Raw genomic sequence first — 27010 nt, 5'->3', positions numbered from 1 at the left:
GTATAGGTCCTTTACTTCTTTTGTTAGGTTTATTTCCAAATATTTGATTTAAAAGGTCAACCATTTTTATTGGGATCAAAGATTGAAATTCAGTGTACACAGATTCAGATAGGAAATTTAAAACATGTTCCCAAGAGGGATAAAACTGGATTTTATGGCAGGAAAAGAGGAGAATGTGGTAAATGGTTAAAGAAGAGTTGATTCATGTTAACAAGCTTAAACTATTCTTGGCTACACACAATTGGTTACTGATTCTCTACAAAGGATGAAGGGGAAACTTATTGATTCCATCCTAGGTTAAAAGTCCATAATCATTGGTTCTCATTTTTGATTAAATAAATTGAGGCAAGCAAAATTGAGTTTATTAAAGAATTAAGAGTAAGGATACAAGCCCAGGAAACCCTGAGACAGATTTTACTCTGTGTGTTTGGGAGGCAGTTCCAGATCCATGAGTGTGTTGCAGTGTTTCCCTATCTTAGAGTGAGTCTGCCAGTTTTGTCCCACGAAGTTTTTGACTATCTGAAAGTGATCACTGTTTAACTCACCATCCCTCAGTCATGCCTTCTGTTTCCTCTCAGATACAGTCATGTTGGAAAAATACTCAAAATTTGGAGGTTCTTCCAGCAATCAAAGTGATACCTTTCAACTACTACAGAAAAGTTTCCAGTGGTTTGAGGAGTCCTATTTTTCTTTTATTTTCATCTTTCATTTTAACAAATTTATTATTACAGATACACCTTTTTGAAGAGGAAGCACCCCACTTATACAAAGCTGCGTTGAATTACAAGCCCCAACATGCCATGAACCAGACTTCCTCAGTGGGAGGGGGCAGCTGGGAAGGACCACGGTGTGTATATAAAGGGAGGTAGAATGAAAAAGGAAAGAGGACTGTTGGAGGAGACCCATGGAGGAGAGACATGTAGAGACACTAGGAGAGATGTTTGGAAGAGACACATGGGTGAGAGACATGTAGGAAAGTTGGTCCTGGTCCATGCAGAAACCACAGACAATACTCATGGCTTCATGTTGGATTATGTGGTGTATTTTGAGTTTTGAGTCTCTCATTCTGTCCAAGTTCTCTGGGACCTGACTAATTCCTTTCTTGTGTTTTTTTTTTTTTTGTGTGTGTGTGTGTGTGTGTGTGTGTGTGTGTTTTATTTGTTTTTTTTTGTTTGTTTGTTTGTTTGTTGGTTTTTTTTGCCAGAAGGTACCTTAGACTTATGGCAAGCTGTCAGGTCTCAGCAGCCCCACTTTGGCCTAATCCTACTTGACTGGGCATTTGCCCACAATAGGATGGGTTATTGTTGGCATTTTATGGGGTTATGTAATTTGAAATCCTTTTCACTCTCTTTATGCACACCAATTCTATTAAAAATCTTTCTCACTAAAAGTCTGCTTCATTTGCCTTTGTGCATGCAAATGACTGAATCCTTTTCAGAGAGTGCACCCCTTAACAATTTAGGGTCTCCAAGTACCCCTCAGTTGTGCACTTAGCAAACTTTTGTTATAGAGAATTAGAACTGGGTAATTCTTCCTTCTCATTTCCGCTAAGCCAGGAATATCAAAATCATAACTTTAGTTCTTCCAGTTTCTCATTCACCTTCCCTCCAGTCCTCTTTGCTGGCCATCAAGAGACTTTTCAAGAATTTACCTGCTCATTTTATTCCTCATGGTACAGTTTCTGTTTGTTAATCATGCTCTCTCTTTCTTTGGCATTTTCTCTCTCTAGTATTTTTTTTTCTCTCTCTCTCACTGCCATATTTTGTAATGGGAGGTGATAAGTAAGAAAATCTTGCATTATTTTCCAAATCTTCATTATCCAACATACTTTTTAAAGTATATTTTAAAAGTTTTAAATTCATGATTGCACACTTTGTCTTGTTTGAGTTCTATTTCTACTCTCTTTGTTCATTTTACTTCTTATTTTCATAGTTGATGTTCAGGAAGAAAGCTTCTGTAATCCTGCATTTATTCTATCATGTTTTATTATGTCATTTAATATAATTCACTATCTGATGATGATCATGCAATTGGTGTTTCTTAGAGGAGAACTGCTGTAAACACGAGCATAATGAACATACATCTTAGTGTATGTTATCGTCCAGTGTGGAGATTTGGATAATTGAAACAAGAGGTTGAATAATTGAAATCCACTCATGTATTGAATATACTGAAGGGATTTTGGTCACTATTATCAATTTCTTCTATGATTAAATTTTCTAACATCTCATCAGTTGTGCTGAATTCATTTTAAAGACACAAATGAAAGATTCAGTGGTCAGACAGACAATAAAGGGAGTACTGTGTAACTCACATATCTGTGCTCTTTCCCTGTCCATCTGTGTTAGGCAGAGTGACCAACCAGTGTTAGTGCTGTTTAGAGGTGAAAGTATACGCGATTTGTTTTTGACACAGTAAGGAGTTTAATATTAGTAGAAAGGATTAAGGGGTGGAGGAATAGGAAATGATGCCAGAGAGTTAACAGATTCGACAAGCAAATGTAGGGTCTTAGCACTGTCAGGATTTGACTCCTTCTAGTTTGAGTGAAATGAGGCACTGAAACATTCTGGATGTCTGACTTGATCTAAGATAGGTTTTTCAAAAATTCACTTTCGTTTCTGTTGAAGTTAAATCATAATCAGACAAGGGTGGAAGCAGTGTGTCTAGCGTAATGTTCCAGGCCTGAGGGATTCACACTCAGGCTGTGGTAGCAGCACTGAAACCATGAGACGTGGGTAGGATTCCAGAGTACTGAAGTAGGGTCAGTAAGATTTGCCAAAGGACAAGATGCTGATTATTAGGAAAAAAAGGTATTAGAGATATCTCTAAAATTTTTAACCTATAGCTCGTAGAAGACAAGTTTCAACTGAGTTGGGGAAGATTGTGGGAGGAATAGAATTTGGGAGAAGAAGTCAGGTGATATCTACTAATAGTAGAAAACTGAAATTCAATTCTTTGCATTGACTTTCAAGAGTATCAGGACTGAAGATCAAAACCTGGCATTCACCAGTATAAATGGTGTATAAATCAAGAGAAGAGACCCAGGCACTCCAGACAGCATCACCCAGACTTTTATCCCCTCTGATTTGTTGTTTGTTTTGGCCAAAGGGAGGCACATTCAGGAGAGGAGAGAAAAGTAAGATAAGGGCTTATGAGGAGGTTTGGCCCCCCTTCCCCCAGCTCATATCAGGCAGCTTGTTTCCCCGGGGGAGAGATTTTAGTGGGCTCTGGTCCCCCACTGCCTCCCCATGCCCTTGGGCCTAGTGACAGCTTCTACTCACCACTTCCAACCTCCGTGCCACGCCACCTTGCTTCTTGGTAACCTTGACTCTGTCTACTCCATTCAATCCCCTTCTATTCCTGCTTCAGAATACTCCATTGTTTTCCTGCCAGGACCCTATTGACAAATAGTAGGCTTAATGTAAGTGGATCAGAGTTGGTAGCACTTAAATCCTGATGTATAATCTATTGTAAATTAGTGATTACCGTTTAGCTTGATAATGTAGTTGTTATCTATAGTAACTTCTATATAGCTATTGAAATTATTATTTTTATTATAATTTAATTTGTTTCACTTCATTTTCTTACAACCAAATGTATCAGAAGCATACATTTGATTGTAAGGAATAAACTGTTCTGACTTATATGACCTTGAAAAGTATGTTATTTTCCTGAACTTTGGTTTCTGGACACATTAATTAGATATAGTCACTACTACCTCTGCTTCTGGAGTAATGGGTTTGTACCTTCTTCAAGTTCTTTGAAGGAAGTTATGAGGGGAACTAAAAGGCTGATTGCTTATTTTTAAATTATCCTCTCACAAATGCTTATAGAATTAGAAGACATGGTCCAGGACAAGGGAAGACTGTCGGTACCTGCAAGACCAAAATGCATTTCAAGCTGTGTTTAGTCATTTTCTTGCTATCACAGTTGATGGGAAGAATCTATCTCAATGAATTCTTTCAGTCAAAGTCATATGAGTGAGGCAGAAAACAACCCAAAGACTGCAGCATGACAGTCTAAATATTGGCATTTACCCACATGTTTCCTCCACATCTCCTTGCTGAACGCTCCATCTAGGAATGACACACAGTCACGCAGCCTGGAGCTTGGCAGCTGAGCCTCTCTGGATCCCTGGCCTTCAGCACCAGGAGGAGAATTCTTAAATCGACAAACTGTCTCGTGCAGCATTTTTTCCCCTCCTCCTCAAATAATATCCAATTACTGAGTGCTGTGCTGGGAGAACCTGGGGAAATGCTAGAAGGAAACGCAGCTGAGAGCCACTGTGGTTTGATAGCTCTCCAGCTACTTTGAAAGTATTTTGGCAAAAACAAGATTTTAAGTAAAACTGTTTCCTTTGGTAACATACCCAAAACTGCAGGTTTTACATTTTCAGTACTGTGATTTGGGCCAAAAGGGGAAAAGGGAAAAAAAAAGCAAAAGGGGGGGGGTGCTATTCTTGAGAGAAGAAGATAGAAGCTACAGAAGGGTCCTGAAGACATTGCCTGAGATGCAGGAACGAGCGAGGGGAACATGGAGGAGTCTTAATGTTATCTTCTTGCTTCTCTTCTCTGCTAAGGAATTCAGCCCTGACAAACATGACATGCCCCTCTGCCCTTAGATGGCCTGGGAGCTCCTCTGCAGGTAGCCAGGCTGGGCTTTGTGTTACTGCTTACTACAGAATGATCAGTTGTCAACGGCGGGAGGAAGTGGGGGTGGTGTGTGTGGTAGTGGTGGGGTAGTGGTGGTCGAACCTCATGTGTCCATCCATACTAATGCAGACATGGGAGTGGATGCAATGGGGTGGTCTTCATCTGAAATCACTGCTTGATCTTTGGAGGATATACTTATCTTTTCTTGCAGGTCACAACCACATATGAAATCCCTCTGTTCTTGAAAATAACAGACTCTTATCTCAAGGCCCCTGCGAATGCTGTTTTCTGTACCCAGAGCACTCTGCCCCCGGCCTTAAGGACTTTTTAATCAGAGAATCCCCCTCTTAGTCTCCAGATAACATTGACTTCTTGTGTTCACTTTCTGGCAATCTGTTCACATACCCCACAATCATGTAAATTCTGCAAGGGCTTGTCCATCACCATATTCCCAAGGGCCTAGCATACGGTGGATGCTTGATTTAAAAGTGTCAACCAGTGTCTGATGGAGCCCGCCCACCTGTGCCTTCTATTCCTCATTGTACTACTTTCTTAATCACCTATTCCTCCTTTATTTTTGTTCCTGCTCATATTTCTGTCTTTTTCCCCTATTGTGCTTTATCTCTTCTCCATGGTTTTTTTTTATTTAATTAATTTATTTTTTTGTGGTCTGACCTAAAGCAAGAGTTTGTATGTTAGTACTAGAAGGTGCTTCCAAGATTATGTAATTCATTCTATCCAATTGTTTAATTGTGGCCAATTGCTAAGGTCACACAGCTCATAGAAACAGAGTTTAGACTGGGATCTTGCAATCCTGATGCCCTAATTGGTCTTTCTTTCATCACTATCACGTTATATGATGTGTCAGAGACACTTTCTCGAACTTGAGTTTCTGGATGCATTAAATAAACATAGTTACTACTGCCTCTGCATCTACAAGTTCTTAAGTAGTGGATTTGTACCTCCAAAACTACTATTACTCATAGCACAAGTTGTCTGTTATTCAACAATTAAAATCTTGTTGGAGAGATAAGATTACTTCCAGTCTCCTTCCTAAATAGAAATTAAACTTAGTCAAATTCTTGTGCTCAGCCGCCATCAGATTCAGGAAGATGCATCTAACTTAGGGTTCTACATCAGGTTTGATATTTAGTAGCTAAAATGAATGTTCAATACACTGTTAAAAAGAGAGAGAAATGGTGACCGTCATCAGGGATAAGGAGAGTAACAAGAGTTAACTGACTCTTTACCCATTTATTAACACTATTTTAGAGACCTATAGTGAAGGACTTGTGTTACTCATGAATTCCCCCAACAACCCCATGACATAAGTACTATTATCCTCACTTTACAGGTGAGAAAACAATGGCATAAAAATATGAAATAACTCATTCAATATCTTTACTACTAAAATGGAAAGCTGAGATTTAAATCTGAAAAAAAACCACTCCAAAGTTAACTCTCTGTGAAACTCTTTGGGTAAAGCTTCTGACACAAGAGCAAAAAATGATGGCTTTTTTCCTACAGACTATATGTTTAACAGCCTCAGTGAAAGAGCCTACTGACAACCAAATGCCTATGACCTGAGATAATTTGAAGTCACAGTCATGAGAATAGTGAATCCTATGACAACTGGATGTCTGGCTGACTCGTGTTTCAGATACTGAACTAGTTCTGAGAATTTTGTTTCATCTACCTGTCCTTGTCCAATAATTTTCACTTGTTGGCACTTTTAACTCAGGCAGTCGGACTGGAGTTGTATCCTTTCTCAGAAGCCAGAGACCTCTCAAGGACCTGTCTTTAAAGAAGTGAAGAACAGGAGACTCATAAGGAAAGGGGTTTGTTTCTGCTTCACCACAGGAGTTAGGATAAAATCCACCACGTCAGCTTGCAAGATCAGGGCCGTGCCCATCAACTGATGGAGCCTCTTGCCAATTCTCCCTGCTGTGGCCACTGTAGTTCTTCTCTAGTCCTTGACCTCACACCAAGGCTGTGTTGCTGCTCTTTCCTCTGTTTTAACACCTTTCCCTATTCATCCTCCCATGACTGGATCCCTGTTGTCATTCAAGTCTTGACCATCACCTCTCAGCACTTAAATGTGCACCTTCTCTTTGTTCTACATAGTATGACTGTAATGATTTTAGACTGGGAAAAAATTTAAAACCCCAACAACCTCTGAGTAACAAAAGCAAAGAAGAAAACACTCAGCAACTCTTTCACACATGTTGCTTCAGTAATACTGCTTTCTATCTACCTCGCAAGGTGAATTATTTATTGAAAGCAGGCAAATAAGGTTAGAGAGCATAAGCCAAAAATAAAGTTGGTATAGTATAATTAATATAAGGAATTCTGTCTGATGTTCTTGACTAACGGTCCTAGTTATTTATTTAGACCCACCCTTATTTCAAAGTCTCAAATATTATCAAAAAAATAAATTCACAGCCTCCCCTGGTGGCGCAGGTGGTTGAGTGCAGCACTGTGAAGCTCTCTGCAGCCTCTGCCTCTGCAGCATGAGTTCAATCCCGGCCAGTCAGCCGGGGAGATACCACTTGGCATGGCAGACCTCTCCTGTCTCGTCCTCTGCTCCCCTCAGCAGTGTATTTCAGTCAGTCTGCCTGTTCTGTTCCCCACTCTGTCTCTGGGGACTCCTCTCACTCTCCCGCACATCTGGACTGTACCCTGGTTCGTATATGCATGGATAAATAAACCTTTAAAATAAATAAATAAATAAATTCACACAGACCATATCTTTGAAAATAGATAGATTGCAATGGTCTCAGTGTCTGTGTCCCTCCCATAAAAATTTGTATGAGAAGTGCTTAGGTCATGATGGTGCAACCCTCATATATGGATTTAATGCCTTGTTAAAGAGGCTCCAGAGAGATCCTTCCTATATCCACCATGCAAGGACACACTGAAAAGGTGCCAGCTATGAACCAGCAAAAGGGCCCTTACTCAACTCTGCTGGATCTAGATTTTTGACTTCCTAGCCTCCTGAACCATGAAAAAAAATTTTCTATAACTAAAAGCTACCCATTTTGTAGGGTATTTTGTTATAGCAGCCTGAATGGACTAAAACACTGAAAAACAAGAAATTCATCTCACTCTTTAAGTATCAGGTAATTGGTAAACAAGTTAAGATGGAGTAGGAATGGGAATGAGGAAAGGGTAGACCATCTCCATTTTAATCTAGTGCAAAGCTTAATCTGGAGATCATTTCTGTTAATCCTGACTCTTACAGAGAAATCAATATCTAAGCCTTTAGTTTCAACATCTAAATTTTAAGACATCTATAGCGGTAGGAAGGGCACAGGGCAGGATCTCTGTGACCCACGCAGACAGATAAAGGAGGAGTCCTGGAGCCGTTGGTGCCTTTTTCAGGCTTTTATTGAGTTTACCAGGTACATGGCAGGCAGGAGTGCCAGGGGGCTAGGAGGCCTGTGAGTTTTCACTCTTTCCGGGCTCTCTGGTGTTCACTCGTGGCCTCTGCTTCTTTGCTGCTCCCACCACTGCTACTCTTGCGCTCTTCTGGTGGCTCCGCCCTTATGAGCCCAGTCTCAGCCCAGGTGCACCCACCCACGCAGGCCCACACCCTACTCCAGGTGCCCGCCCTCAGGCATGCATTCACGACCACAGGGATCCATCATCCACCCAACTGGTGGGAGGGCAGAAAAGCCTGACAGTTATTTACCCTATAACATCTGTGTCCACCTTATGTTGATAAGCCAATGAAAGATTCCTGACCTGACAAGCAATCACCGTGAATGATGCAGCCCTCGCTGCATTCTCCTGAGGTAATGAAATCTTTGACGATGACATTTAGTGAAATAGCCTTATCTAAAGGCCACCTGTTCCTCATCTAAAACCTTCATCTGAATTGCTGTTCATCACACAAGTATTTGGTACAAATTTCAGACAATAAATTATCAGAGCTATAACATAAAGGCAGTGAAAGTTACTATAAGCTATTCAAAAGTTGCCCTTTTTAATATGAAATAAAAATACTTAAGATTTATTCAAAGAGGACTTTGCTGACAGTTAATAACCAAATTAGCAAGATTTAAAACTTATCTTTTAGTCAACCTGAAGACTGAATTCTGTTCCAAGTACTTTACTCAGACCAACATTTTAAATTACCTGTAAGTATGAGAGATTTCTCTAAGACCAATCAGAAAGGAACTGGGTTGTACGAAACCAGCTTAGTGCTTTATTTTATTTTATTTTTATATTCCCCATACAATTGCAACCCCTTTATTTTGACCCCAATTCCTCCTCTCCCCACCACCCCCCCAATAATGTATCTCTGGTTCCTAGTTGTTTGTTGATTTTGATTTTTTCTTTCTTATAGTTATTCTTTTTCCTGGTCCCTTATTTAGGTTTTCTAGATTCCTGCTATGAGTGAGACCATCCGGTATTCTTCTTTTTCTTTCTGGCTTATTTCGCTGAGCATGATCCCTTCCATCACCATCCATGTTGCTGCAAATTGCATGTGTTTATCTTTTTTGATTGCTGAGTAATATTCCATTATGTATATGAACCACATCTTCTTGATCCAGTCTTCTATTTTTGGGCATTTGGGTTGTTTCCAAAGCTTAACTATTGTAAACAGTGCTGCTATAAACATAGGGGTGCAGGTACCCTTCTGAATTAATGTTTCTGTGTCCTTTGGGTAAATAGCTAGGAGTAGAATTGCTGGATCATATGGAAGCTCTATGTTTAGTAGGTCAAGAAATCTCCACACAACTCTCCATAGTGGTTAGACCAGTTTGCACTCCCATCAACAGTGCAGGAGAGTTCCTTTTTCTCCATATCCTCACCAACATTTGTTGTTGCTAGTTTTTTTTTTTTAATATGTGCCATTCACACTGCTGTAAGATGGTATCTCATTGTAGTTTTGATTTGCATTTCCCTGATTGCAAGTGATGTTGAACATTTTTTCATATGCCTGTTGGACATTTGCATTTCCTCTTTGGAGAAGTCTCTTTTTAGCTCTTCTGCCCATTTTTTGACTGGATTATTTTCTTTGTTTTTGTTGAGTCTCATCAGCTCTTTGTAGATTTTTGTGATCAGTCTTTATCATTAGGTTGTGTGCAAAAATTTTCTTCCAGTCGGTGGGGTTTCTCCTCATTTTGGTTATTGTCTCTTTTGCTGTGCAGAAGATCTTTAATTCGATGTAGTCCCAGCTGTTTATCTTTGCCTTCACGATCACTGCTTTGGGTGATGTGTCTGTAAAGATGTCTTTAAGGTGCATGTCATGTAGTGTTTCACCTGTATTTCCTTCTATATATTTTATGGTTTCAGGTCTTATGTCTAGTTCTTTAATACATTTTGAGTTGGTTTTTGTACATGGTGTGAGGTAGTGGTTTAGCTTCATTCTTTTGCATGTAGCGACCCAGTTTTTGCAGCACCATTTGTTAAACAAACTTTCTCTGCTCCAGTGCATATTCTTTGCTCCTTTGTCAAAGATTAGTTGACCATAAATCTGTGGGTTAATTTCTGGGTTTTCTATTCAGTTCCATTGGTCTGTGTGTCTGTTCTGGTTCCAATACCATGCAGTTTTGATTATTATGGCTTTGCAGCATAGTTTGAAATCTGGGAGAGTGATGCCTCCATTCCCTTCTTTTTTTTTTTTCAGGAGGATTTTGGCTATTTGGGGTTTTTGGTCGCTCCATATGAATTTCATCAATATTTTTTCTATTTCTTTGAAGAATGACATTGAAATTTTAATTGGAATAGCATTGAATCTGCATTGAACCTGCTTAGAGCTTAGTGCTCTTGATTGATAGTAAGGTTTCTCAACCTCAGCACTATTGTGTTTGAGGTTAGATAATCCTTCCTTGTGGGGACTTCTACTGGGCCTTTTTGAATGTTTAACTGTACCCTCATCTCTACCCCCAAGATCCAGTGGCATCCTTTTCCTAAGTGCAACCAATAAAAACATCTTAAGATATTGTCAAATGTCTGGGGGTGGGGTCCTCTGTTCATAAATTAGGGAAACAATTCATCCAGGTATCCAGGACTTAAGTCTTTTTACTTGATCCAAACCTCAGGGAACTACCTGAGAATCTAGTCTCTTCAGTCTCTTCTTTTTTTTTTTTTTTATAGAGGCATGTTTTATTTATTTATTTGTTTGTTTGTTCGTTTGTTTTGTTTATACATGCACTGGGTACAGTCAGAAGCGCGGGAGGGTGAGAGAATTCACCAGAGCCAGAGCGGGGAGCAGAGCAGGCAGAAGGACCGAAGTACACTGCTGAGGGGAGCAGCGGGCGGCAGGAGAGGTCTGCGCGCCATGTGGGACCCTCCTCTGGTGGCCGGGGAGCAGCCGGGGATCGAACCAGCGCTGCAGAGGCTGCGGGCAGCTTCGCAACCCAGCGCTCAACCGCTGCGCCACCGGGGAGGCCTTTCAGTCTCTTCTAAAGGCAGACACGTGTCAACTGTTGAAGCTCGTGATACGCATCTGTTACGCCCATTCTGTGTCTTTGGCAAGCACACCTCTTCTGGTTATAGCTCCACTTGGTGCCTTGCTGACTTTGTTTCATTTTAACTAGCTTGTGAAATAGAAGAAGGATAAGAATTCCATTTACTATCACATTTTGCAGTTAAAATTGCTTTAAAGTTTTATTTTTTAATCCTCTGACGATGTTAAAGACCCCATCATCAAGTTACCTAAGGCACATTTTCAAGACAAGATAAGGTCGAAGTTCTTTAGCCAGTCATACTGTTTTTAGTGTTTTGAATCTTTCAGCCCAAATATGTATTGAGAACATATAAAGACAAACAATAGTTAAATGATAATTTTGCTAAGCAATTCAGATTACTCAGTATTTACCTATTTTGAAAACGGTTGGAAGCACAGTAAGACAAACTGCAAGACCATTTATAGTATTAGGGCTCGGGATGAATTTACCGGCTGACAGTGAGGTATCACTAGGTCTGTTCATTAATCAGTCTGTCAAAAAATTCTCCTTTATATTTTTATATTTATCGTTGTAAATATATTCCACTAGGTTTCAATCCTCTCATTCCTTAGGGATTCCAAACATGGCCCCATCAGAACAGCTGCCAATCTTGGTCACCACAAATAATTAACCCCACCATGAAGTATTTAAACTATGTAAAGGTTAAAAGATCATAAAAACGAGACCATATGTCCAAACATACCACGTGTGCTTTGGCAAAAGGGAAATGGACGTGTAAGGCAAATCTTAACCAGCCTGCCAGGGAACTAGATCAAAACCAGGACAAAAAGATTCTTTTCACATAAGCTAGGTATTTCCCTAGCACTTACCCTGAGGTTAGCCAAGATGAAAGAAGCCAATCTGCACATATATCTCTCTGACAAAGCCATCTCCTTCGTAGCTGAAATGATAAAAGACCTCAAACCCTGTATTTGGGGGAGATAATGCCTTGGTCCAAATCTTGGCTCCTTAATAACTGTTAACATCTTAACACGTTAACAAGATACTGAACATCTCTGAACCTCAATTTCCACATCTATAAAATGGAAATAATCATACCTTTCTACTGGAATGTTCTGAGGATTAAATAAGATGCACTGCAAGCATTTAGAATTTTTCCTGGCATGTAATGAGGGTTGTTGTTCCTATTAAGGAAACTGATGCGCATCCAGTGTGCATAGGAATGCTTCTGGCACCCGCTCTTGTTTCAGACTGTGCTCCAAGGAGATGCTGGATCTAAAAAAATGTGTTGGGTTTTCTTAGGTGGATTCACCACAAAGCCAGACCTGAGGAAGAGTAGATATAATCTAGTTGTGTGGGAGACTGTCTGCACTGAGATGGGGTTCTTCTCCCTCATGTGAAATAGCTAAAGGAGTTTTCCAAAAGATCAGCACTAGAAAGAGCTGTACAAATTGGGGAAGCTGGAGTGAGCAGAACATGGCTTTGACACATTCATTACACATGTTCAATTATCTGAAAGTGTAGATCCTTGGGAATCCCAGTTTTAATCCCAGTTCCAACTGCACATCTTACTAGACAACCCCCCAACCCTCCAGCATGTTAATATTTAAGTCTCTTGGTCTAGATCAAATGCCCCAAACAGTTGAAGATTTGGCCTCAGTGTTCCACTCTACTTTCTTTGTGAAGTTAAATGAGTTTTACATTTAAAAATATGTGCAAAATATTTCATTTAGCACTCTCCCTAGGTATTTTTGTGAGAGTTTTTTTCCCCAGGATATGCAGCCCCTTCATATGAGTTTGAAATTTTTTTTTTTTTTTTTAATAAATTTTATTGTTATATTCCCCATACAATTGCAGCCCCCCATTCTGACCCCAATCCCTCCCCTCCCGCCCCCGCCCCCCTAAAAGTGTCTCTGGTTCATAGTTTTTTGTTGATTTTGATTTTCACTTTCTTATAGTTATTCATTTTCCTGGTCCATTATTTAAGTTTTCTAGATTCCTGCTATGAGTGAGACCATCCGGTATTTTTCTTTTTCTTTTTGGCTTATTTCGCTGAGCATGATCCCTTCCAGCGCCATCCATGTTGCAGCAAATTGCATGTGTTTATCTTTTTTGAATGCTGAGTAATATTCCATGGTATATATGTACCACATCTTCTTGATCCAGTCATCTATTTTTGGGCATTTGGGTTGTTTCCAAAGCTTAGCTATTGTAAACAGTGCTGCTATAAACATAGGGGTGCAGGTGTTCTTTGGAATTGATGTTTCTGTGTCCTTTGGGTACATACCTAGGAGTGGAATTGCTGGGTCATATGGAAGCTCTATGTTTAGTAGGTCCAGAAATCTCCACACAGCTTTCCACAGTGGTTGGACCAGTTTGCACTCCCACCAACAGTGCAGAAGAGTTCCTTTTTCTCCACACCCTCGCCAACATTTGTTGTTGCTAGTTTTTTTAATATGTGCCATTCTCACTGGTGTAAGATGGTATCTCATGGTAGTTTTGATTTGCATTTCCCTGATGACAAGTGATGTTGAACATTTTTTCATATGCCTGTTGGCCATTTGCATTTCCTCTTCAGAGAAGTTTCTTTTAAGCTCTTCTGCCCATTTTTTGACTGGATTATTTTCTTTGTTGTTGTTGAGTCTCATCAGCTCTTTGCAGATTTTTGTGATCAGTCCTTTATCATTAGTGTTGGGTGCAAAAATGTTCTCCCAGTTGGTGGGGTTTCTCTTTGTTTTTGTTATTGTCTCTTTTGCTGTGCAAAAGCTCTTTAATTTGATATAGTCCCAGCTGTTTATCTTTGCCTTCACTATCACTGCTTTGGGTGATGTGTCTGTAAAGATGTCTTTGATGTGCAAATCACGTAGTGTTTTGCCTATATTTCCTTCTATATATTTTATGGTTTCAGGTCTTATGTCTAGTTCTTTAATCCATTTTGAGTTGATTTTTGTGTATGGTGTGAGGTGGTGGTCAAGCTTCATTCTTTTGCATGTAGCGACCCAGTTTTCCCAGCACCATTTATTGAACAAACTTTCTTTGCTCCAATGCATAGTCTTTGCTCCTTTGTCAAAGATTAGTTGACCATAAATCTGTGGGTTTATTTCTGGATTTTCTATTCGATTCCATTGGTCTGTATGTCTGTTCTTGTTCCAATACCATGCAGTTTTGATGATTATGGCTTTGTAGTATAGTTTGAAGTCTGGGAGTCTGATGCCTCCATTCCCTTCTTTTTTTTTCAGGAGAGCTTTGGCTATTCGGGGTTTTTTGTGATTCCATATGAATTTCATCAATAATTGTTCTATTTCTTTGAAGAATGACATTGAAATTTTGATTGGAATAGCATTGAATCTGTATATTGCTTTTGGAAGGATGGCCATTTTAATAATGTTTATTCTTCCAATCCATGAGCAGGGGATGTCTCTCCATTTCTTTGTGTCTTCTTCTATTTCTTTTAACAGTGTTTTATAGTTTTCTTTGTATAGGTCCTTTACCTCTTTTGTTAGATTTATTCCCAAATATTTGATTTTTTTTGTTTCAATAACAAAAGGGATGGTCTTTTTGATTTCTTCTTCTTCAGATTTATTGTTTGTGTATAGGAAGGCTACTGACTTTTGCGTGTTGATTTTGTATCCTGCCACTTTACTGAACTGATTGATGAGTTGAATTAGCTTTTCTGTGGAGTTTTTGGGGTTCTCTATGTATAATATCATATCGTCTGCAAATAGTGATAGTTTGACTTCTTCTTTTCCTATTTGGATTCCTTGGATGTCTTTCTCTTGTCTTATTGCCCTGGCTAGGACTTCCAGTATTATATTGAAAAGCAATGGTGAGAGTGGACATCCTTGTCTTGTTCCAGATCTTAATGGAATTGCTTTCAGCTTTTCACCATTGAGAATGATACTGGCTGTTGGCTTGTCATAGATGGCCTTTATGATGTTGAGGTATGTTCCTTGTATCCCAAGAACTTCAAGGGCTTTTATCATGAATGGGTGTTGTACTTTGTCGAAAGCTTTCTCAGCATCTATTGATATTATCATATGGTTTTTATATTTCTTTTTGTTGATGTGTTGGATAACGTTGATTGATTTTCGGATGTTAAACCATCCTTGTGCCCCTGGAATGAATCCAACTTGGTCGTGGTGAATTATCTTATGGATACATTGTTGGATTCTGATAGCTAAAATTTTATTGAGGATTTTTGCATCAGTGTTCATTAGGGAGATTGGCCTGTAGTTTTCCTTTTTTGTGTTGTCCTTGTTCGGTTTTGGTATTAGTGTAATGTTGGCTTCATAGAACGTGTTTGGTATTGTCCCTTCCTTCTCAATTTTTTGGAAGAGTTTGTGAAGGATAGGCACTAATTCGTCTCTGAATGTTTGGTAGAATTCATTTGTAAATCCATCAGGTCCTGGGCTTTTGTTTTTGGGGAGGTTTTTGATTACCATTTCAATTTCGCTAATTGTAATTGGTCTGTTTAGGTGTTCTATTTCTTCTTTATCTAGCTTTGGGTGATTGTAGAGTTGTAGGAATTTGTCCATCTCCTCTAGATTGTTAAACTTGTTTCCATATAACTGTTCATAGTAGTTACTGATTATTCTTTTGATTTCTGCTGTGTCCGTTGTGATTTCTCCTCTTTCATTGATGATCCTGTTTATTTGTGCTTTCTCCCTTTTTTCCTTTGTGAGCCTGGCTAGGGGTTTGTCTATTTTATTGATTTTTTCAAAGAACCAGCTCTTGGTTTCATTGATCTTTTGGATTGTTTTTTTAGTTTCAATTTCATTTATTTCTGCTTTGGTTTTTATTATTTCTTTTCTTCTACTGGTTTTGGGGTTTTCTTGTTGTTCTTTTTCTAGATCTTTGAGCTTCGAGATTAGGTTGTTTCTTTGCGTTCTTTCTTGTTTCTTGATGTGAGCTTCTATTGCTATATATTTTCCTCTTATTACTGCTTTTGCTGCATCCCATACATTTAGGATATTGGTGTCCTCCTTGTCGTTCAATTCAAAAAATTTTTTAATTTCTTCTTTGATCTCCTCATTAGTCCAATGGTCTTCCAGTAGTGTGGTTTTTAATCTCCATGAGGTAGGAAAGTTCCTTGCCTTCTTTTTATGGTTTATTTCTAGTTTGATGCCTTCATGGTCAGAAAAGATGGTTGATATGATTTCAATCTTGGTGTATCTGTTGATGTTTGTCTTGTGCCCCAGTATGTGATCGATCCTGGAGAATGATCCGTGTGCGCTTGAGAAAAATGTGTACTCCGTTTTTTTGGGGTTTAGTGTTCTATAGATGTCTGTTAAGCCCAATTGCTCTAGGTCTTTATTTAGAGCTTTGGTTTCTTTACTTATTTTTTGTCTTGTTGATCTATCCATTGTTGATAGTGGTGTGTTGAAGTCTCCCACTACGTATGTGTTTTCTCTGATGTCTGTTTTCAGAGAGGACAACAGTTGTCTGATATATTTTGGTGCTCCTTCGTTTGGTGAGTATATGTTAATTAGTGTTATTTCTTCTTGAAGTATTGTCCCCTTGATCATAATGTAGTGACCATTGGGGTCTCTTTTTATCTTTTTGAGTTTGAAATCTGTTTTATCTGATATAAGTATAGCTGTTCCTGCTTTCTTTTTTGGCCCATTTGCTTGTAGGATTGTTTTCCATCCTTTGACTTTGAGCCTATTTTTATCTTTTGTAGCTAAATGTGTTTCCTGGAGACAGCAAAAGGTTGGGTTTTGTTTCTTAATCCAGGCTGCAACTCTGTGTCTTTTTATTGAAGAGTTTAGTCCATTTACATTTAGAGTTAATATTGATATGTTAACATCTGTATTTGCCATTGTGTTTGTCTTTCCTTTGATTTTATTTATTTATTCTTTTAATAACTTTTTTTTTTTTTGGCCTTCTTTCATTGTTATTCGTCGCTCTGAGGTTCTGGCTTTAGGACTCCTTGTAGTATTTTTTGGAGTGGGGGTTTAGTTGCAATGAAATTCCGGAGTTTCTGTTTGTCTGGGAAGGTCCATATTCTTTCTTCAAAGAGGAAGGAGAGCTTTGCGGGATAGAGTATTCTTGGTTGGCATCTGTTTTCTTGGAGTCTGTTGACTATGTCCCTCCACTCTCTCCTTGCCCGTAGTGTTTCTTCGGAGAAGTCTGATGTCAGCCTGATTGGTTTTCCTTTGAATGTTATCTGTTTCTTCCCTCTTGCCAGCTTCATTATTTTTTCCTTGTCCTGGATTCTTGGGAGCTTTACTATTATGTGTCTTGCTGTATTTTTCCTTTCGTCGTGGAAGTTTGGTGTTCTTCTTGCTTCTTGTATATCAATTTTCAGCTCCTTCTTCACATTTGGGAAGTTCTCTTCAATTATCTCTTTGAATATTTTCTCTGTTCCTACATCTCTCTCCTCTCCTTCTGGTATTCCTATAACTCTTATATTTCCTTTCCTCATGGAGTCAGATAGTTCCCGAAGTCTTTCTTCGTTCTTTTTCCTTCGTACTTCTCTTTCCTTCTCTGTTTTGGTTCTTTTTGTTTCTGTGTCTTCAAGATTACTTATTCGTTCTTCCATTTCATCTATTCTGCTTTCATTGCTTTTCCCAGAATTCTTTAGTTCTTCCATTAATTCTTTGATCTCCTGCATTTCTTTTACTTCCCTCTTTAGGGACTCAATTTCTTTCTTCTGACCATTGTTTTCCCTCTCTAGGGACTCAATTGCATTCTTCTGATCGTTGATTATTTTTCCCTTATCATTGTTTTCCTTTATGACTTCTGTCAGTTTTTTAATCACGGCAATTTTAAATTCTCTTTCTGGAAGGCTCAGAAATTCTTCCAAGTTATTGTCGTTGCAATCTGGGGGCTGGCTTTCTTTTTGTGGTGTGCTTTTTCTCTGGAGAGTTGCTAGGTTGCGTGTGGTTCTTCTCCTCCCTACTGTCTGTTTTCTAATTTGCCGTATGCGTTGGGACACTGTGTTGTTGGGACTTGCCGGCATCTTGGGTGGGCTTCTCTGTTCCCCTCTGGTTCTTCCAGGAGTCATCTGTCAGTTTCAAGCAGCCTTTACTGGAGAAAGGTCCCTGTTCTAAAATGCCGATGTGGGGACACACTCCCCTGTGCGCCTGGTCTGCCCCGGCGGTGGGTTCCTGCTCCCCTCTGGGCTTGGACTGCAGGCCAGAGGGGGTCTGGCGTGGGCGAACTTCCCCCGCTCACCTCTGGCTCCTGGGGAAGCCTTCTGCAGGTAGTCTTTACTGAAGAAATGTCCCTGTTCTAAAATGGTGATGTGGGACACATTCCCTGCGCTTCTGGTCTCAGGCACTCTATTCTGCGCGCCTGGTCTGCCCCGGCTGTGGGTGCTCGCTCTCCCTGTGGGCTCAGACTACTTGTTCAGAAGGGGCCCGGTGTGGGCTAACTCCCCAGCTGGCCACTAGCTCCTTCAGTAGCCTGTGCTGGGGTCAAGTCGCTAGGTGGCACCAGAGATCTCTCCTAGAGCCCTTGGGGAGCTGATTTTCCACCCCGTGGGACAGGGAGCAGAGCGGGGATGGTAGGGTACACCTCAACGGCTTTAGGGTGCTGTGTCTGTCTTGTGCCCCACCGTCGTGGGGAACCCACGCCCCTAATTTCGTGCCCCGGGTCTCAGTTCCAAAGCCCTCAGTTCCAGGACGCGGGCTGTAGCCCAGATCAGTGGCGCGGGAATGGCGCCTTTTGAATCCCGCTCCCCTGCCTGGGCGCCTTGTTCCTGCTCACTCAGGGAGGGCCTCCGCCCGGGTCTCAGTTCCACAGCCCTCAGTTCCAGGACGTGGGCTGTAGCCCAGATCAGTGGCGCGGGAATGGCGCCTTTTGAATCCCGCTCCCCTGCCTGGGCGCCTTGTTCCTGCTCACTCAGGGAGGGCCTCCGCCGTCTCCCCGCAAGCCTAGGTCGCAGGCGCGGGGACCTGGGCAGCTGCAATCCGAGCACCGCTTTCGCGCAAGCTTACCAGGCGGGGGCGGCCGGGGCTGTGTGCTGGTGCTGGTCTCCTCCTGGGGGGCGGGGCTCTCTTTTTAATGGCGCCTGGAGCTCACCTCCGCGGCGGATCCTGCAGGGTTCGCCTCAGCTCCCGTTCACGGGGTGTGGTGGCTGCAATAGTTCCTTTCCACTCACAGTCCCACTTGCTGTGTCCGTTTTTCTTGTTGGGCGTTTTGGTTTGTTGTTTTCCTCCTCTCTGCCGGTCGGAGAGTGCCGCCTCTGTGGGCGGGGGAGGGGAGCAGGGTTCTGCGCTTCCCTCCCTTCTCGTCCTCTTTTATGGCAACTTTCTTCTTCGGGCAGTTTGCTGGAGTCGTCCGTTTATCTTCCGTGTCCCAGTTCTCACTGGGACCTGCCGCTTTTCCTCCCTATTAACTTTTTTTAATGGGAGATCTTACTCGCAGCGTCTCCTTGCCGCCATGTTGCTCCGCCCCTTCTCGAGTTTGAAATTTTTTTAAATTTCATTTTATTTGCATATTTTGTTAAGCTACATATGCAAATAAATACAAAATGACTTGAATAACATTCAGGAATGGAATTGGTATGCTGTAACTATTATTATAAGGATACCATACCATGGTGGAGAGCAATGTGTATATTTGAATGTATTTTTAATAGTTCCAAAATAGTAACAGAAGGCAAATTAGTCATTTTGTTGTTAGTGAATGTGAACTCTAAACCCAGGGGTCACGATTCTCCTTTTCCAAAGGTTTTCTAGGACATTTTTCCAATTTATAAATTCCCCATTCTAGTGTAAATTTTCCTTTGAGAATGGAATGTGCATGCTAGCAAATCCACTTAGCCTTCTCCATCTCACCTAAGGTGTGTTGAATTAGTGAGGAAATTCAATCTCTTTCTCTCTCTCTCTCTCTTTCTCTCTCTCTCTGTTTTTTATCAAACTTTAGAATTCCACCATGTCTCTTACCCAAGTGTAATAAAGATGATGGAAGATGGAATAAGCTGAATCCATAGTTTTAGTTTCCTAGATTTCACATGAGCCCTAGGGTACAGGTGGGAAATCTCACACTGGTAACTACCTTCACCAAGAACTCTGGCTTACACTTCTCTGTGCGCTCCAAGCCAACTACAGGCTGCAGCCCCTCCCAATGGTCTCCCTAGAGGACTTGCTCCAACACCATTGGTTGTCTCAGTCAGACTTGCCTTGACCCCTCTGCTTAGGAGCGGGAGTGGCGGGAGAAAAGTGCTATATCCAGTTTCAAGATGAGGCAACTGAGCCTCAAAGAGGTTAGTTTTTATGAATTCACATAGTAAATGGTAGAACCAAACTGACTCTAGAACTCATAATATTTCACTATTCTTCATTGAAAATATAAAAACACAATTTTGTAAAGAGTTGACAGCCAGCGGTGCAGTAACTGACTTTAGGGATGTTTTAAGTGGTTGGGGTTACACTGACTGCTTGTGGGAGGCCTAATTTGTTTGGAACCATGCCTGGCACATAGTAACTGTTATATAAGCGGTTACCATTTGCCACCGCCACAAGTGTGAACTCTGAACAGCTTGGGTGTCACAAGTACGTCATAACTATCATGTGTGCACTACTATTTCCTGGATTCAGACTTAAGAAGGGAACAATTCTCTTAGAGTACAAGCTCTGCTAAGCCAGTGAGAATTTCTGCAAACTGGAGTCATGTTTCTGTGAGGCATTCAGTGAGGCCACAAAAATGTCAAGAAATGAAACTATTTATATAACCCCGTATGTATAAAACACGATTACATAGCACTCATTAACCTCACTGTTAATCTGTACCCCTTGATAGAGCTTCTTTTACTCTTCCTACATAAAAATATCAAATTATGAGGCGCTTGTTGATTCAGAACTACTTGGAGAATCTACATAATTTGGATAAAGACTTGACAGAAGTGTCCCTATGTAATGATTGAAAAGGAATCTTCTTATGAACATAATAATGTAAACAATGTTAAGAGAAAATAAATTACCCAATGTAATTTATAAGTAAAATATAAATATCTTTATAAGATAAATCAGATCCAAAAGGAATTTCTACTGGATATTTATCCTATAAGCTTGACTCTACATTCTTCCTATTTTCACTTTAAGTTTACCCTTTACTTAAAGTATTTTTCATACCCAGCAGTTTTTTTAATATATTTTAAATTCTATTACTAGCTCTACTTTTCTCCCTTCTAATCTGATGATTTTATGATGACCACTACATATTTTGAAATACATTAAGACTTACCGTCTCACAAATATATTTCATAGAATTTTGTATTATTGAAGTTTTTGGATAGAGCATTTATAAAATGGGTGAATAAATTAATAATTATTTATTTTGATTCTACAATATGCTTATCTACATGACAACTTCAAGTTTAGGAAATTCATGTTATTAAAATCCGGGAAAATTAGATATCTGTTTTCTTGGTAGTGCTTAATGTGAATGTTTGTGAATAAATAAATCTCCTTTACAAATGAGAATTTCAAGTATCTCTTTTAAAAAATATAGATGTATGTATAACATAATAGATATTATGTGTATATACTTATATTGCATATATATGTAAAATTTTCTGGTCCTGTTACATGAATTTTTCCCTTTTTCCCTTTTTTCTTTTTATTTATATATATTTTTACATCATTGTTCATTTTTAAACAATGTTTGCTTTTTTTGAGAGTACAGACTTGAGCATTTTCTATATGAGAAATGTTTTGTGTCATCAGTCACAAGTGAACTCTAATCTTTAAAAACATTCAGCAAGTTTCAATGGACATTTATTTATTTTTACCATGCTTTCCAGATTTTTTTTTTGGGACATTTACTACCACACATGATAGTGTTCCTTGCAGGAAAGGGTGCCAAACTGCAGCACGCAGTACTACTCAGGAATCAGTGACTCACTACCTTGTCTCAGACTTGTTTAGGAAAACACACACAGACACACACACACACATACATACACACCCCTAAATGGGTATGATCTATCTCAAGATAGGATGTTTGTCGGAAAAGCTTAGGATCTGGTGTGGACCATCCATCCTCTTTCTATGACTGTTGAGCAGATGTATACTTACTAAAAGCCCTATAAATGCTGAGATTTTAATGGTGATACAGAAGGTTGTTGTGGGTTTTTTTTTTTTTTTTGCTAGACTGTAGAAACAGATTCAACTAGGGACCCAGCTGCTCAAAGTCTTTAGGAGAGGACATGCTGGTTGCTCTGAAAATCTAGAAACATGAGGCAGAGACAGATTACATGTAGCTAATAACCAGTATTCCTACCATATTGACATCTATGCTGTTAGTTCTTTGCTACCAGACAAATGATCATGCAGAATGCCATGGACACTTCTGAAAAACCACTATCTACTACTTAAAAAGCAATAGTCCCTTGTTATAAAGGAAAAATGTGCATTTTGGAGCCACCTAGTAGAAGTTGGAACCATTGAAGGTCTTTCCGAGGGAGCCCTGGACATATGAAGGAAAAATCATCACAGGAAATTCTGAGACAGAATGTGCAGAAGAATAGCCTGGGTTCTCTCTTCTTCCTATCCTCTAACCTATCAGTATAGCCAACATTAGCTAATCCATCAGGAAGCTAGTTGCCATGGAAGCCTGGAAAAAATGAAGCTTGCCAGGATGCTACCTCCTTCTCCTTCCCCCCATTACAGAAAAAAAAAAAGGGAGAAGATAAGCACAGGATCAGTTTAATGTCCAACTAACTTTGAGAAATGCTGGATTTAACAAAGAACAATTGGCTCATTAACTCCAGTATTTCCCACTGCACAATGGTTCTCCATAGAAGGAATATGATATGTGCTTAAAAATGGAACTCTTTTATACCAAAGTGGTGTACAAAACTTATGTTCCAACAACTATACTTAGAGAAACTGTCTTCAACTCGACTAAGAAAAGCAAGATTTATCTTGTGGAAATTGTTAAGTTGGCTATAAGAATAAACCATCTCCTCCAGGATTGATCATATACTGGACCACAAGGCAAACATCAACAGATACACTAAGATCAAAATAATACCAACTATCTTCTCTGACCATAAAGGCATCAAACTAGAAATAAACCATGAAAAGAAAGCAAGGAGGCTTCCTACCTCATGGAGATTGAAAACCACACTCTTGAAGCAGATCAAAGAAGAAATTAAAAAATACTTTGGGATGAACAACAGTGAGGACACAACTCTCCAGAATGTCTGGGACACAGCAAAAGCAGTTATAAGAGGAAAATATATAGTAATACAGGCTCACATGAAGAAAAAAGAAAGAACTCAAAGAAACAACCTAACCTCTCACCTTAAAGAACTGGAAAAAGAACAACCAAAACCCCAAAAGCCATTAGAAAGAAGGAAATATAAAAGTCAAAGCAGAAATAAATGAAATAAAAGTTTAAAAGAAAAAACCAAAAGATCAATGAAACCAAAAGTAGGTTCTTTGAGAAAATAAACAAAATATACAAACCTATAGCCAGGTTTTCAAAAAAAAAGGTGAAAGCACAAATAAATAGGATCATAGACAAAAGAGGAGAAATTACAACTGACACAGCAAAAATGAAAAGAATAATTGGAGATTACTATGAACAGTTATAAGCAAACAAGTTCAACAATCTAGAAGAGATAGACAATACAATCATACAAAACCAGATAAAGAAGAAATAGAACACTGAAACAGAGCAATTACACACAGTGAAACTGAAACAGTAATCAAAACCCTCCACAAATACAAAAGCCCAGTACCAGTGGGCTTCACAAATGAGTTCTACCAAATGTTCAGAAATGAACTAGTGCCTATCCTACACAAACTCTTTCAAAAATTTGAGAAAAAAGAATACTGCCAAATACATTTTATGAAGCCAGTATCACACTAATACCAAAACTGAACAAGGACAACACACAAAAAAGAAAATTACAGGCCCATCTCTCTAATGAACACTGATGCAAAACTCCTCAATAAAATCCTAGCCAACAGAACTCAAAAGTGCATCAAAAAGATAATTCACCATGACCAAGTGGGATATATTCCAGGAGTACAAGGATGGCTCAACATCTGAAAATCAATTAGTGTAATCCAACACATCAACAAAAAGAAGAATAAAAACCAATAGATAAAGATCAATAGATGCTAAGAAAGCATTCAACAAAGCTCAACATCTATTTATGATGAAGGCCCTCAAAATTCTCAGGATAGAAGGAACATACTTTAACATAATAAAAGCCATATACAACAAACCCCGTAGCCAATATCATTCTCAATGGTGAAAAGCTGAAATCCTTTCCCTTAAGATCTGGAACAAGACAAGGATGTTCACTCTCACTACTGATTTTCATTGTAATACTGGAAGTCCTAGCCAGAGTAATAAGACAAGAGAAAGACATGCAAGGAATCCAAATAAGGAAAGAAGAAGTAAAACTATCATTTGCAGGAAATATAATATACATAGAAAACCCTAAAAACTCCACAGAAAAACTAATCAAAATAATCAACCAGTTTAATAAAGTAGCAGGATACAAAATCAACACACAAAAATCAGTTAAGTAATTTTCCTATATGGAAACAATCTGAAAAAGAAGAAATCAAGAAAACCATCGCTTTTATAAGTGAAACAAAAAAATTCAAATACTTGAAATAAACCTAACAAAAAAAGGTGAAGGACCTATACAAAGATAATTATAAAACATTGTTAAAAGAATGGAAGAAGACACAAAGAAATGGAAAGACATCCCCTGCTCATGGACTGGAAGAATTAGCATTATCAAAAATGGCCATCTTGGGGCCTCCCCGGTGGCGCAGCGGTTGAGCGCTGGGTTGCGAAGCTGCCCGCGGCCTCTACAGTGCCGGTTCGATCCCCGGCTGCTCCCCGGCCACTGGAGGAGGGTCCCACATGGCGCGCAGACCTCTCCTGCCGCCCGCTGCTCCCCTCAGCAGTGTACTTCGGTCCTTCTGCCTGCTCTGCTCCCCGCTCTGGCTCTGGTGAATTCTCTCACCCTCCCGCGCTTCTGACTGTACCCAGTGCATGTATAAACAAACACAAAAAAACAAATAAAATAAAGAAATAAAACATGCCTCTATTAAAAAAAAAATGGCCATCTTACCAAAAGCAATTTACAGAATCAATGCTATTTCAATAAAAATTTCAATGACATTTTTCAAAGAAATAAGACATATATTGATGGCATTCATACGGAACCACAAAAAAAACCTCAAATGAGCAAAGTTCTTCTGACTAAAAAGAAGGAGAATGGAGGTATCACACTCTCAGACTTCAAACTCTATTACAAAGCCATAATGTTTAAAACTGTATGGTGCTGGAGTAAAAACAGACACATAGACCAATAAAATTGAATGGAAAACCCAGAAATAAACCCACATATTTATGGACAACTAATCTTTGACAAGGGAGCAAGAATATGTAATGGAACAAGGACAGTTTGTTCAATAAATTGTGCTGGGAAAACTGGACTACTACATGCAAAATAATGGAGCTAGACTACTACCTCACACCATGCACAAAAATCAATTCAAAATGGATAAAAGAATTGGACATAAAACCTGAAACCATAAAATATATAGAAGAAAATATAGGCAAAGCACTACATGACATACATCTCAGTAACATCTTTAAAGATACATCCCCCAAAGCAAAGCATCTGAAGAAAAGGATGAACAGCTGGGATTACATCAAACTAAAATGCTTCTGTACAGCAAAAGAGGCATTAACCAAAATAAAGTGACACCCTACTGTTTGGGAGAAAATTTTTGCTTGCAATACAGCTGATAAGGGACCTATCGCAAATATCTACAAAGAGCTGACCTGACTTAACAAAAACCAGGTAAATAGGCAGAAGTCAAAAAATGGGCAGAAGAGCTCAAAAAACACTTTTCCAAAGAGAAAGTACAATTGGCCAACAGGTATATGAAAAAGTGTTCAACATCACTTGTAATCAGGGAAATACAAATCAAAACCACAATGAGATACCACCTTACACCAGTGAGAATGGCACATATTTTAAAAAAAGGAAACAACAAATGTTGGCGAGGATGTGGAGAAAAAGAAACTCTTCTACACTGCTGGTGGGATTGAAAACTGGTCCAACCACTATGGAAAGCTGTGTGGAGATTCCTCAGACTACGAAAAATGGAACTTCCATACAACCCAGCAATTTGACTCCTAGGAATCGACCCAAAGGACACAAAAACATTAATTCAAAAGGATATCTGTTCCCCTATGTTTATTGCAGCACTATTTACAATAGGAAAGCTAGGGAAACAACCCAAATGGCCAAATAGATGACTGGATCAAGAAGATGTGGTACATATACACAATGGAATATTACTCAGCAATCGAAAAAGATAAACTCATGCCATTTGCAGCAATATGGTGGAGCTGGAAGGAATTATGCTCAGTGAAATAAGCCAGAAAGAAAAAGAAAAATATTGGATGGCTTCACTTATAGGAGGAATGTAGGGAAATAAAATAAGGGATCGGGAAAAAATTATAAATTAAAAAGAAAAATTAACAGGCAACGATAAATCAGAGACATTCTACAGGGAGAGGAAGAGAAAGAGGGATCAAAACAAGGGAGGAAAGAGCCAAGGGACTATGGTTATGGTGCATGGGTGAACTGGTGGTGGGAATTTTACAGGGACTATACCTGAAAGGAGAAAGCATACATTGTACATAAGGAAAGAATGATTTAAAATATATATAAAATAAAAAATAAATTTAAGAAAAACTGAAAAAAAGAATAAACCATCTCCTATCAAAAACCATCTATTCTCTTCTTGGGAAAGATAGTGAATAAAAAATGTATGTATAAGAGGGGATAAGAGAATCCTTATGGATTTTCCTCTGCTTATCATAGGAAATAATTTGCTTTTATTAATTGCACCCAAAACCCTAGCATTATGGACTTTGAAGACCCAAATAGAGGTAAAAGAGTCAAGAAAAATAGCCCCTTTTCGAGGGTACCATTTGGGGAAG

Source organism: Talpa europaea (assembly GCF_964194135.1).
Source record: "Talpa europaea genome assembly, chromosome: 5".
Taxonomy (NCBI): domain Eukaryota; kingdom Metazoa; phylum Chordata; class Mammalia; order Eulipotyphla; family Talpidae; genus Talpa; species Talpa europaea.
Note: the sequence above shows the minus strand (reverse complement) of the source record.